At 37.1% G+C, this 14,750-nt stretch overlaps 1 protein-coding gene across 24 annotated transcripts in view; it reads right to left on the minus strand.

The window, feature by feature from the left end:
• LDB2 (LIM domain binding 2) overlaps window positions 1-14,750 on the minus strand; it is a 363,337-nt gene that overhangs the window by 72,960 nt on the left and 275,627 nt on the right. The window lies entirely within an intron of this gene.

Here is a 14,750-nt window from a genome sequence, read left to right on the forward strand (position 1 = left end):
TTTCCTTTGCCAAAATTATGAAATGCATGTTTCAGACAAATAATTCCACACTTTTTTTTTAGACTGTAATGTTGCTTTTATACAGTCTATATTAAGTCTAATAAATACATAAATGTTCTGAGTAGTTTTGAGCAAAGCTGCAGGTAGAATGAGAACATCTGAGTACTTTTGAGTAATGTAGTTATAAATAAGGATCCTTTTTCCAAACCTCTCATGGAGAGTTTGTCTCACTGTTGAATATCAATTTGAAGGTAAGTAAGTTGATACAATCTAAGCAAGCTGTATGCATCATATATGATGCATACACAGGTGATTAAGAAATGCAGAATGTAAGACTTCATAAATCTGCAGATTTAGTTCCAAGCTGACTCAGCAAATCATATGAAAATCATACCATATAAAGCTTTCCATGAGTTTACTGAGCTCTGTCTTAAAACCGGCCCATTTCCCTCTTCGCTGCTGCTGCTGATTCAGACCCTATTGATCTGATCACTAGAAATGTTCTTTTAATTTCCAGCCTACATTCACTCATGCCCAATTGTTTTTAGTCTCAAGTGCCTCTTTTCTCCAACCCTGCTGTTTCCCCCCCACGAAGAGCATATGGACAGCAATCTAGTCTCCTCTCACCCTTACATTATTCAGTAGTTATTATGTGGCTGTGGAAAGAGTTTTTGGAAAATGTTCTGCACCACTAGACCCATTTTTTCCTGAAGCTTTTTAGATCTTTACTTGGGAACTGTACTTGCCCAGAAGGCAACCACTAAGCACTGCTAACAAGGATGTTTCTGAGAGCATGTAACTAAATTAACACGCCTATCCACAGCTGAAAGGAAGCTGTGACACTGCAGCTTGCCTGAGCTTTAAACATCACATTGAAAGGAACCAAATAGTGAATATGGCAGTATTCTATCTCGTTTGAAAGGGTGTTCTGAATGAAAGACTGCCCAGGCCCAGACCAGAGGCCAGCTGTGCCTCCTGGGATTGCCTCACTGCCTTCTCCTGCTTTCCAGAACTCCACAGTGTCCTGTCTGGGACATGCTGGGGGTGCTCCTGCCCTTCCTCATGTGATGGAGGCGGCTGAAATGACCCAGCATGACTCAGGAGGTGAATATGACAGCTGTGTGGCTGCCATATGGTTCAATCCTGCTTTACCTGGATCACAGGACCATCACCTCTGTAGTCAGACAATGGGATGGGGGCTACCAAACACTTCCCAAAGGAAAGCCTGTAGGGTACTTCAGCCATAAGTTTGGGAATACTGCCAAGAATATGTCAAATCGCCACTTCCCTTCAGAATATTACATTAAGATCAGTTCTGCAGCCTTAGCTCCAAGTGACTTAAAGATCTAAGTGTGGGATGTTTAAAATCCTGCTTAAAGCTCAGGAGTGATGACCCTTTTTCTCTGGTGCAGTTTCTATCATATGAATAAAGTTAGTTTCTGTAAGAGCCTTCTTCTCTCACTTACATGCTTTGAAGAACAGGTTTTGAATTTATTTCCTTCACCCTGGAATTTATGAATATAAACCTGCAATGTAAAATGTTTCTACAATTTAAATATGATCTATCCATGATAGTGAATGGGTTTCTGTCATCAGTGCACTAAATTTAATCCTGTTTCCCAAAATTATTCCAGAACACTAAGACACTAAGAAACGCTGCTGCTACTTCAGAGAGTGTTTGGTTATTGAAATGAGTAAGACCTTTTGATACACACTGTAGCATACATGAAGGCAAAGTTAGAGCTAAGAGGAGGAATGATGGGAAAAAACAATCTAGCCACACTTTCTTTCAAGAAGGAAGAATAAAATATTGATTGCAGACAGCAAGAGAAGGATGAAAAAAAAAAAACTGGTCTGAAGACTGAATCAGATGAGTTAATGAAAAGATGAAAATTATTGTTTCCTCAATTAAGTTATTAGTGAGGAATATCAGCCAGAATCCATTTTCCTCTACACTTTCAATACCAGAAATGAAAGTTTAGAGGTATAGTACCAAGTACGTTGGTAAGGAATAGCTGAAAAAAAATGAGGAAGATTAGTAATTTCCTAGATTACCACAGTACCTTCTCTTTCTTTCTGCTAAAATGTTATATGTATATTACCACAGATACAGTTGAATATAAGAATAACTCATGTTTTTCTATGTGATGAGCTAGCCTGTGCATCATTTTCTAGAGCAGCAATTTACATGACTGTGGTATTGAATTTCTTCACAATCAGTGCTTTTGCATGGAACTACAGCAGTCTGAGCAGGAAAGTCAGCAAGGATGGGCTCCAATATTTCACATTATGGAAAGCAGCAACAAAACAGATAAAGAAAGAGTTCACTATTGCATGAACTGCTTCTATTACTACAGGAGCTGCAGGTGCCAGAATAATTTCTTGTTTGCTGTACATACATCACTGGAAATTACACTATCTCTAATGACAAAGTTGTCTTTGTAATGTGGGCACACACGTGTTACTGATCTCATGGTAGTACATGTTTGCTCACTCCTTCTTAAAATTCTTTTCCTAAAGAAAACCCAAGCAAACAGAGGGAGGAGAGTCTTCCTCTATGATATTAAGGAAGGTCCCAAACAAAAAACCAATCTGTAACACGTTGCCTTCATTTCTGTGACTTCATGAATGAGAGAGTCTTTCCCCTGGCCTTTCCTCAGTGACTGCAGGCTTTCTGTTCACAGCACTGCGTAGAACAGCGCCGTTCACATGCCAGAGCAATGAGCAAGGCAGCAGGGCACAAGGCATTGCTGACCTGGTTCCTGATGAAGCACATCAGTTGGCCTCAACTTACACGGCTCACATCTGCCAGAGCAGATTCTCTACCTCTACCAACAAGTGAAGGGTGCCTTTGGTGGTGTCTGGTCTCCTGTGTAGCTTCTAAAGGCTGCCCTGGTATGTCAGGCATTCATAGATGCAACATAATCTACTGGAAAAAATTCTGTGTTTAGATTAGTTGAAAGCCAAAATAACTGCTTGCTTGCACATATAGCACGGGAAAAGGTCTGCATGAAATCCCTCCATACTTCTGTGCAGTGGAGTAGATAAGTAAATAAAATTTGACTCATCAGAGTGAGCTTCTGGGTAACTACTACTTTGCCTTTTAATTGTTTTAATTATTTTAGTAATACAGGTTTAGTTTGCTATGGTTTATTCATACAGATATAATGATGTCAAACTACATAATGAATCTGTAATCAATATTTAAACTTAAATAGCTCCCTATTGTGTGATCAGTTCCCTCCTTATTTTATACATATGTCTAAGGGTGTATGTCTGTGCACACCTACACAAGCACATTCCAAATATAATCACCAACAAATCTTGATTACAAAATAAAGGGAAAGCTTTAAAATTCTATCAAGTATTATCATGCAAATTTTAGAGAAATTACATACAACAGACTTATATGCCAAATTGCTGTTTTAACAGTTTATAGTTGGCACTCAGATGAGCACCTTGTACTTAATAGTCAAAGATGTCACCTAAACAGAATGTTCTTCAGACATTTTAAACTCTCTAAAACTTGATATACCCTTTCTAACTTACATCTTTTTTTAAGCTATGTGACAAATGTCTACACATTTTAAATAGAATAAATCTCTGCAAATCTAATTTGCAGATTCATCATACACAAAGCTCTTCTGAAATTCTTATACACTGCTTTTCTTTAGATACATAATATCTGAACATACATATTGTAACCACCACCAAAAATATTTTTACAGGATTTTCATCCCTCCCAAAGGACTTTCAAATCAGAATTCCGGATCTGAGTTGTACATCCTCACTTTGAAAAATCTAATGTTCTTTGCCATTTATGAGATTTTAATTTAAATAATCAAGAAATGCATTAATAAAAAAATCATATGTAGAAGAGTAGCAACATGTACCTAGACATGACCTACAGGACGAATTAAAGTAAAAGCTGAACTATAATCAACACTGCACATTTTGGTAAGTCAGTATTAGGTTTTTTTCTGAGAGAGAAGTGGTTCCTACTGGGATGTTTTTTAATATGGAAGAAAAAATTCTAACCAGATGCTCCTTTTATATCCAGGGAAACAGAAAAAAACAGACTGGAGATGTCTTACTATTACTTTTGCAAGCTGTTACTTTGAACAAGCTACTTACACTACAGAAAACAGCTATTGATTCTTTAATGAGTGGAGTACACAGCACAGTATTTGATCTTGCACGCAAGGCATTTCTTCTAATGGAAAGTTATTTGACAAGAGAGTACAAAATTAATAAACTATTAACAGGAAAAATCAACAGCACAGAGATGCAAAGGTAAATATCAAAAGATAAACAAACAGATAATCCCATTGCTGGTATATTAGTGAAGAACCCTACCTGTGTTATTACATTAACTACATCAGTCATGTAAATCAGAACTGTGTGAAAAGAACAAGTTTGGATTTTTTTCATACAGTAATAGTCTTTGTATTAAACCATCTAAATGTCAAACTCCTTTAAATGGAACAGTAAGCAACATACCAATCCATAGCAGAAAATCTTGATTTTCAAAGCTAAAAAAGTTTAAATTGTAAATATTCATATATACTTGGCTATCATAATTTTCCAAGTATCAAAGATTATTAATTTTATTATTACATTGCCTCTTACAGCCTTACATTCTCAATTTTATCAACTCAATACAGAATTTGACTCTGATAGTTAGAAGCTGAATATTGTCATAAGTATCCAGTGTCTCTGCTGACCACTAACTTGGCAGTTGACCAAAAATTTTCCAAGGAAACCCAAACCCTTCCAATTTTAATTAGAAGACTGTATTTAGGATTCTTCCTGACTAAGGGTGTAAAGAATCATGTTAAATAGCTATAGCAATTAGATAAAAAAATGGCTGTATTGACAGAGTTTCCCCTCTTAAAATACCTCTGCTAACAGCAAAACTCTCTCGCCTAGAGAAGAGCTAGAAAACCACCTGATAGAGTAGCAATTCTCAATACTTTTATACACTTACAAGATATCAAATGGTATTAAAAATGGCCAACTACTACACTAATGTACCTCCTCCTGGAAAGACTAAGGCGTTTATTTCCACTTTTCTATCACAGTGGATCTCATGGAGAGTGCTACATGCTTCAATGCTGGATACACATTAGCCCTGTGGCAATTTTCCTGGAACTGGAGATTTGAGAGACTCATATAGCCTAGAGATAGACTTGTGATTAACTGATATTTCTTATAAAATCCTAGGTTGGACTGGTTAAATGTTGACAACAAACAGATTTCTACATAATGAAAGGGAGAAGATATTTAAATATTTAAACTATAGTTTGCTCTGCACTTTTCCTCTGCAAACCATTTAGTAATTTTTATTTCCTTTATGAGATGATGGGATGTTCATTGGCATATCAGGTACAAACCAGAGAGGCCAAATTGCTGAGTGACATCTTCATCTTATTTCTTAGGGATAACTCTTACTGTCAGGGGCTTTTGTGCAAAAATCTAAATTTAGCATGGTTTTGGGGCACACTGCTCCATTTCAGTGTGTACAAATATATCATCTTCCTTCTTCTCTGGTTCCACATAAATGTGACATGAGGTTAGTGTGTGTTTACAGATGTTATCACAGTAAAAGTTGTTTGGAAGAAAATATTCAGCTTTTCAAGCAGGTTACATGTAAGTGTGTATTACCTGGTATTAAGTACAAACTCCAACAATAGCAGCATACAATTCCTGTTCAATTATATGAGGTATCAGGTGTCATTCAAAGGACAAGATTCAGTGTAGAACATGACTAGTTGAATATGTGGGGATATTCTAGTGAAAAGCTGGGTATATAAATTTGATTTCAGCTCAGGAATGATGAAGGTACTTTCTAATGCTTTTGTGCATTAGGAGTGAAAAATGAGTTAGTAAATGATGGAAAGAAACCCTTCACCAAAACATGGTGTTAGGTACTAAGGATCCTGTTCTCTTAGTATGATGACTTTATGACCACTTCAGCATTTTATGACTGCTTTACCTTCCATGAGACTTTAAAATTAAATGTAATTTCAAAAAGTTAAATACTCTATTGTGGTTTTACATTCTGTGTACATCCAAAACAGCTGTACATTCCCTCATTAAGCTCCTAGGGAATGCTAATATTAAATACAAAACGGACACGTTTTCTTTCTCTTTCAACAGTGAGAAGTTCAAAAGAATAAACATTTTCTATTGTTAATTAAACAATATATACAGATATTATTCAATTCCATTTTCAGTATACATTGGCTGACTAGAGAACTGCATAGCTGAGTCACACACATCAAGACAGAAGCTAGTAAAAATTACAGCTGTCCATTGCAGCTGTGGTATCCATTATGCTGGGATTTAACAAGAGAAAATAGAAATCACACTGGAGGCCAGAAAGCTAGAGAGAAGAATGGACTATAAATCAAGCAAACACATCGCTGTTGCACTTTTAAATGACATCCATCCATTTGAGATATCTAAGTAATGGATAGTCAAATTGTGACAATATTATCACAAAATTCTTAAAACACACCACTGAATGTCATTGTAGATTTAAGGATATAGTTAACAAGAACATCAAATTCATGTGACTTTTTGTACATGTCTAATTTTAACACAGAAATTCTGGGATTGATTTTCATTCTGATACTTATCATGTTTGAGATACACAGTGCCAATAGGTGTCTTAACAAGGGCTGGAACTGTGTCTTGTTACGTGAAACTGAAGAGGCTGGTGGGTGTATCTGGCCCATGTGTCACCCATCAGGCAGAGAAGGGTGGAACAAGAATATGTCCTTTAAGGATATCGTAAGAGAAGGTTTTTCAGTTTTGTTTGATGGGATATGCATGTTCCCAAGGATATAACCTACAAATAGAAGCACCCCTAAAAGAAAGGTGATGCATAGATGAAAAGTTATATGCCTGCAGTTCAACTGAACCTTAGTTGGCTATTTTTGGGAATTGGTATATGCTCAAACTAAAAAAAAAAAAAAATCTAATGTATTGGCACAATTTTTCCCAGTAGGAAATTAGGGTGTAACCTAAGTGCTGTCTTCAGTTTTAAGCTCCCTAAGAGACAGCAGTTCACTTGACCCAGCCAGAGAGGTACTTCTAATTTTAGGGGCCTAATCTGACCCTTTTGCTCCCCATAATCTGATGGAGACACTTCCATTCTCATTTCAGCAAAAAAAACTGACCTTGAATTTAAAAAAAAGCCACTTGTCTCCCAAAACTTCTCCTTGTACCATTACAAAATACAGCTTGAAGACTGGGGATATTCAGAAAGAGCCCTGGGTTTCTGCGTTGTCGCAGTCTTTGGGCTGTGGCTGAACTCCCAGTGAAACCCACTGCATTAGCAAGCACTGGCTGTAGCTGTACATCACACTCCTTCACAACTGGGACTTCACAACAGCTCCTACGTGGGCTGATCAGCACAGGGAGTGCAACCACCAGGAAGAAGAAAACTACAAATGGTTAAGCATTTGAGTGGAAGTCAGTTTTCCCTACCAAATCTCTGGGTCTGTGTCAGGTCCTTAAGATTACATTCATGTATCCGGCTGATTCCACAAGGTCTCAGCCTGTCCTCCGACTAATCCCAGCTGGATTGAGCCTGAAACATCCAGTGGTGACTTGAGCACTGAGGAATGGAGTGGCCAAACAAACCTTTCCTTTCCTCTGCCCAGCTGCTTGGGCAAGGTTTCAGCCCTGAAGGACTGTGCCATAGTGGTGGAAACTGGATCCCCAAAGAAACAGTCCTTAGCACATGTGCTTAGTGAGATGGCATTTCTTGGGACTTACTTCAAGTGCATCTTCCAGCACCAGCAGGTTGCAATTTCTCCTCTGCAATTTCTGTTACTTACCTCCTGTCCTATCCAAAGGTTGTTTTGTATGATTTTATTATGAGTAGTGGCTCTGTTTCACATGACTCAACAAAGCCACATGAGACAGGAAATGCCAGGACATTTTCTCATCTTTCTAAGGGTGGCCTAGTCAGTGGAATAGATTCAATTGCTATCAGAGTCAGCTAGCAACTTCCTGGCTGAGTGAGAGATCATAACTACTTTCTATTAAAAAAAAAATAAAATTAAAAAAACTATTTTAAAATAACTTCAGTTATTCTAGTTGTTTTTGGTTTTTTGGGGTTTTTTTTTTTTGTTGTTGTTGTTGTTGTTTTTTTTTTTTTTGTCAAAATATGTAGGAAATACCTAAATGCCAAGAAAACTATTTCCATTAAGGAACAGATATATAAATATTTCCATTTCAAAAAGATTTCACAGCTTAAAGACCTGCTGTTGGTCTTTATTTTTATGTAATTTCTCATTTCTCTTTTCAAAAACCATAGTATGATTTCAGCATAACTGCAAAACCTCAAAAATTGTATTTTTCTTTCTATGGAACAAAAACTTTTCCCAGTACTCACCTTTTTCCATTTATCTGAAAATGCACTGCACAGAGAATTCAAAATCACTATGAACTGTGGCATAATAAAGCCCTTCTAAGTTTCTTTTAAAAAGTGTCTGGAACTTGTAACTTTCTGAAAATAAGTTCACTGTTCTATTCTGCATAATTTCAGCACCAAATCCCAGTCCAGGTGGTGCACCCATGCCCAGAGTTGTGTTTTTCCTTTAACTTAACAGCTGAGAGAGTTCAAACAGATCAGAATCTTGGTCACAAAACAGATTCTCAGAGCCTCTGCTCATGGAAGGCTCTTTATACAAGTAGATCTAAGTCAACACATGCCCCAAACCAGAGTCTTGAACATCTGCACCTCAGCACAGCAGCAACTGGGACTTCCACCCCACCCTTGCCAGTAGAGAACCCAATGCACCCAAATACTCCCTAAACAAGCAAAATGTACAAACTCTGTTGGCATGTCTCTTCCCTTCCCCTTGCAGGGAAAGAGAAAACAATGACAAAAAGACCTATAAACTACAGTAAATTTACAAGAAAAAAACCAAACCAGGAGTTGCATGTTGTCTTTTCAATATATGCAACTGTTTTACGCACCAAAAAAACGTGAAAATGTAGAGTGCTAAGGCTTCTAATTTTATTGTCAGTGTGTGTGCAGCCATATTTTAAAAAAGGCTGGATTTTCAGGCAGGTAAATTCATAATGTGAATACCACATTAATATTGTAGGATATGATTCTGCAAAAGAGTTATGCATGTATTAAACTTTACATATACAATAAGCCCCATTGAATTCAGGAGCTGGCTTGAAAGAGTACTGCAAATGATACAGTTCCAAAAATAATGAACTGTATTATTCATTACATGTATAAGAAAATAGCACTGTATATACATATGTATGCTTGCGTACATTTTTATTATAGACAAGAGCTCTGGTTAAGTTTGCCTAATATTTTTTATTATAATACATTGGTTTCAGTTGCTTACATCTTTGCCAAGCTGTAATTTTTTTTACTGAAATTTTCCAGGCTAGATGTTTGCCTCAAATGAAATTTTATCTTTTAACTTTCAACAAAAGCAGCTTCTGTCTCTCCAAAAGAAGAAAGCATGTTAGAAAAACATGTTGTTTCTTGTGTTAAAAAAAAAAATTAAAAAGTCGTACTCTTTTTCTTTACTAGGAAGCTCGTATATCTTGATCTGTGAAGCAAGAATGGGAAGTATGGAAGGATGAAGAGAAAGGGTGAAATACAAAAGTTTCCCTAATATCTAGAATATGGTTGTATTGTGATTGAAAAATCAGTTCTCAAAATTCTAATTACTAATGTAATTCACAGATATGCTATGGCTGTCCTTTTTTATCTCTGTCTATATTTCTCTCTGTGCCTGTCTATTACAAACACATGGTCCCTTCCTCTGCTTTGCACCAACTCTAGCGCATGTGCAGTCAGGTGGTGAGTTTAGGGAGCTGCTATGGCAGGACAATAACAAGCATTTAAAGTAATTAAGCTTTTATGGACCTGAACTTTGAAAGATGTGATGCAAATGAAGCTGGAAGAGGAAATGTGAGAGAAGCAAAAGAACTATTTAATCTAAAAGAGAATGTTGGTATGACCAAGAAGAATAGCTGTAAGCAATCATGGAGAAATGCGAACAAGAAATTATAAGAATAATTTTTAAGCATTTCCACTTTGTATTCTAAAATAATTTTATGACAGCAGTATTGAGAAAACAATTCTAAATAATGGAGCTTGGCCAATTTAATAAAGGGATTATATGGCCTGTGGTACCACAGTACTGGACTTAGTCCACTTCTCTGTTATACCCTCTAAGTAGTGGCATTCAGAGCCAAACTCCCTGGTCACAAAAGCATCACCCCTCATGGGCACCAGTGTGATCAGTGGATGCCCTCTAGAGCACAGGAGAGCCCGTGTGGGCTCAGCACAATGTGCACCTGAGGCTGCTGCCAGCTGCAGTGGGAGTGGGTGGCTGCAGACATTGTCACCCACCACGCGAGGCTCTCTGCTGAGAAAGGCACAGCTTATTGGGCAGGCCACACTTCTGCCCTTCTTGCACTTCCCTCCCAAGCACCGGCAATTGCTGCTAATGATGCAGGAGGACTGTCTCAGCATCACATCAGAAACTCAACAGTTAGAAAAAAACTGTTACTGTTGGTTTTTCAACTCTAAATTGAAGTCTTCTCCTTGTGTGCAACTTTTAATTATATGAACTCCAGTTATTTTGCCACCGGTGTGGTAAAGGATCATTTTAAAACTTTCTGCTAATATACTATATACATCCTGATTCACATGTGAAAGTAGTTACTACCTGTGAAACTCATTTCAACACACTTCTTAGGCTGCCATGAAGGTAAGTCTCTACTTCAGTTCCTCATTTCACTGCATGCTATAGTTCATGCATTCCCTTAGGACACAATTTTTATTTTTAGAGAAGCCTCTATTTGCTGACTGTTGTGAAAGGAACACTCAGGAGATGCGATTAGCAGTCACTTGTTTCAGTAAACATTGAATGTAACATATGCCTCTCAAGTAATGTGTATCCAAACATACAATTTACAAATAATTAACATCATGTTAATTAGTCACATTAATTTATGCCACTTTGTGGAATTATTTCCTCAGAGTCTTTAGGAATGCTGCCAGCAGTTTGAGCCAAAGAGTGTGAAAATTTGCTTGAAGTAACTGTTGTGACTGGCTGTGACACACAGCTTGAACAACAAGCGACGAGGGGCCACAAAGCCCGGCTGAGGAGCGGGGAGGTGGATGGGCGCTGGCAGCGCCGGGCAGCGCTGCCCGGGCACGGCTGCCTCGCGTCCTGCCCCACGCCTCTCTCCAAAAAACACACGCAGGAGGTGCTCAGCAACACCCTGACTCCTTCTTGTAATCACCGAGGGTTATTTCAAATGATGCATCTTAGCAAAAAAAAAAAAAGCTGTTGAAACTGAACATAACTTCAGAAATGATAAATGCCAAAATTCAGCTTTAACTTCTCCAAAACAAAAGAGAAGCCATTTGGAATACTGGCACAATCTCAAAAAAATCAGGCACGGCTATTCTTAAATGTGTGAGAATGGAGCTACTAAACACAGCTGTACATTTCAGTAATACAATATGAAATGTGCCTTGTATAGAAGAAGGAAAAGACTTGCTGTCTGAGAATTGAGATGGTGAGGCCAAGCACAGTAAGAAACAAAAGAAGGTGCCATCACTTATGTTTTGTAATCAATAGCTCTTCTTGCATAAGTAATGATATATTAAAGCTATCTAACATTTGTATTAAGATTGCAACTGTTCAATTTTTAAGAAAAACAAAATTACTCCAGATCAGTCATTGACTGGGCAAAGAATAGTATCACCAGTTTCTCCTAATGGCCCTGAACTCCAAATTATAATGATATTAGAAACATTCCAGCTCACACTATGAATTCGTTACTTTTCTACAAGAAAAAGAGCAGACTGAAAAAACACCTCAAATGAAAAATACATGCAGCATTCAAGGAAGGCCACGCTATCACTGATAATTAGACACTCAGAGAGTCAGGCAGATACGGGCCCTGAGAAATGTACTAAGAATCTTTTTTATTAATCCTTCTTCCCATAGCAAGGACCATGAGCTATGATGTTAATACAAACTGACTTGTGCAGAGTTTAAAAAAACTACAGTGCTGTCCCAGACTTGGGGTTTCAGCGCAGGGAAAATCCCCAGTGGTGCCTATCTTGCCTTACTGCAGCACAAGCACTTTTGCTCTCACTCACAGACACAATACTTCAGTGAATGACTTTAACTAGTTGCTGAGAAATAAAGATTTTCTGCTGCTGCTGTTGCACACCTCTTCAGAAGCAACTGCTGGGACTTTAAACAGAAATGATGATGAATGGTATGGGCCTGATCTGTTGCCCACTGAAATCACTGGACAAAATGCTCTTTTCAAATGATCCACATTTCAGTTTGCACTGTGTACTCCTGCACAGTCCTTGTATATATGAGCATATTAGCAAACCACTGCCTCTGCTTCTTAACAAGCTGTATGGAGAGTGAAGATAAGAGCACCATATACAGTGCACATTAAATGCCAGCTGACACATAAAGTTTTGAAGCCTTCTATCACCCTTTACACACTTGTCCCACATTCATCTATAGACAAATATATCCATATGCATACCACTGCATGTATTACAAGTAAAGAATTAGTTTCCCCAGTCCATCATAGATACTTTCCCACAAATAGGGGAATCGTTGTAGGTTATCTAGCACAACCAATTCAGCTAGCTACAGAAATAAACAAATAATAAATAAATACTATATAATATACATTATATATAAGTTTATATGTATGCATATATATATATATATATATGAAACCCACTATGTTCCAAGTACTACAAGTTGTTTTGAGGGATGCTTCTCTGGTTTATTTTATCTTTTGTTGTCTTTATACTTTAAAGATAATTAACCAGACTCTTGCAGAAGAGTATCTGAACAGTATCTGAAAAGTACCCAGTAAAGCACAGAATGCCACTGAGAGTTTAAAAGCAGGATATCTTCCACAGGGTTTATGAGGTTTACTCTGCCCTTCCAAGTAAGTGATCAGGAAGAAAGCAGTACAATGCTTCTCAATCTAAAAGCTCACTTAGTACATGCATTCTTATTGCACCTCCATTCCAAATTTATTTCAAATGCTAGGAGATGTATCATGGCTTTTATTTGAGCCTATGATAAAACATCCTTCACTGCTCAGATACTTTTGGAAGAAGATGTCATAGAACAGAAGTATATATTCCAAGGTTTTTCAAGGAATAACTTTAATGACTCAGCTCAGCTTCTCTAAGGATGCCAAAATCCTCTAAAATTGAAATAATATTGAAAATATTTATGTAGGCCTAGATTTTGTGCAGCTGCCCTGTATTTGCAGGGTTGTGGTACCTTCCACTGTTGAGTATGCTTTTTTTGATAATTCATCAAAATTTCCCCCTAGTCATTTTTAATGCTAATTTTGAACCTTTTGCTAGAGGAGTCGGTCTTGCTGAAAAGCCCCCATAACACATTCAAGCATGTCTGACCATATGGCACTTTCTTGTACTTAACAGAAACCCTTCAATGGGGCTGTTTTGCCCACCTGTTGTCTCTCATGCTTTCTTTTGAGTGTAAGTTCTCTTACAGTTCTTTTTTATATATAATTCATTATACATGCATATACATCAGCCACAAAAAGGAACCTAAGTACTAGATGGCCACTAAACAGATCACATTAGAAACTTGTGCCATTAATTAATAAAAAATCAATGCCAGTTTTGCTGGAGACATGATAAGAGGGAAGAGTTTAATGCACGAGACACTAAATTAGTTTCTAGTTTGGGTTGAAACATCATTTTCTAAATTAGTTTCAGTTAATTTATGATTTATATATGCTGTGGCCAAAAAGAACTGCTCTGATCATCTAATCTGACCTGGTCTATACATGGAATAGAATTTTCCTGAGACACAACTCTTCTAAGAATTATCTCATTTCATTTTAGTCTACAACTGATGTGTCTGCCACCTTCCTTGTTGAGCTGTTCCCATGCTAAATTACCTTAATACAAGGAAAATCTATCTCCTTTGAGGCCAAATTTGTTCAAGTTCAATGTTTACCCAGCAGACCCTCATTGCTTTTGTTTGCGATATCTAAGCTTCCAACAAGCCTGTTTTACACAGGTAATTATCCATGTCCAGTCCTAGAGTTATGTCTCAATCGCATACTGACTCAGCTCTTTCTGCTCTTTGGATAATTCCTCTAAGATTTTAATTTCACTTCTCTGTGCCTCTTGATTCTATGGCATTTAATTATAACATACTGTTTCACATTCGCTTTCACTGCAGATGGTAAACTTCTCATTTCATCTGCCATTTCATCTCTTTCTTCTCTTCAAACACTGAACAGAATTATTAACTGAATGTTTATGTATTATTTTCATTTTTTGTATTATTTGATTTTATATTCTTCATCTTGAATAAAGGTGATTTTTATTCCTAATATACTTTAAAATCTTTCTTACTATTTTAATTCTATTTCTACTTTTATCTCATTGATTTCTTGCTGCCTGCATTTTTAACCTGTAATTTAAATTCAATGCTTCTACTTCTACTTTTCCTCATTATTTCTAAATTTATTTGTACTACTTTTTAAAGATGATTCTATATGTCATTAATCAGGGACTTTTCAAAATTGTTTTCATGTTTCTAAAGCCATGGCTTTTGGATCCACCAGGACAATCTCTTTTGACAATACCAAATACTTACAATTCTGAATTTAAATATAATATTGCCATCGTTTATGCCAGGAGAGACTTCAGCTGT

This window comes from Lonchura striata, chromosome 4 (genome assembly GCF_050655825.1).
Source record: "Lonchura striata isolate lonStrDom1 chromosome 4, ASM5065582v1, whole genome shotgun sequence".
NCBI lineage: Eukaryota > Metazoa > Chordata > Aves > Passeriformes > Estrildidae > Lonchura > Lonchura striata.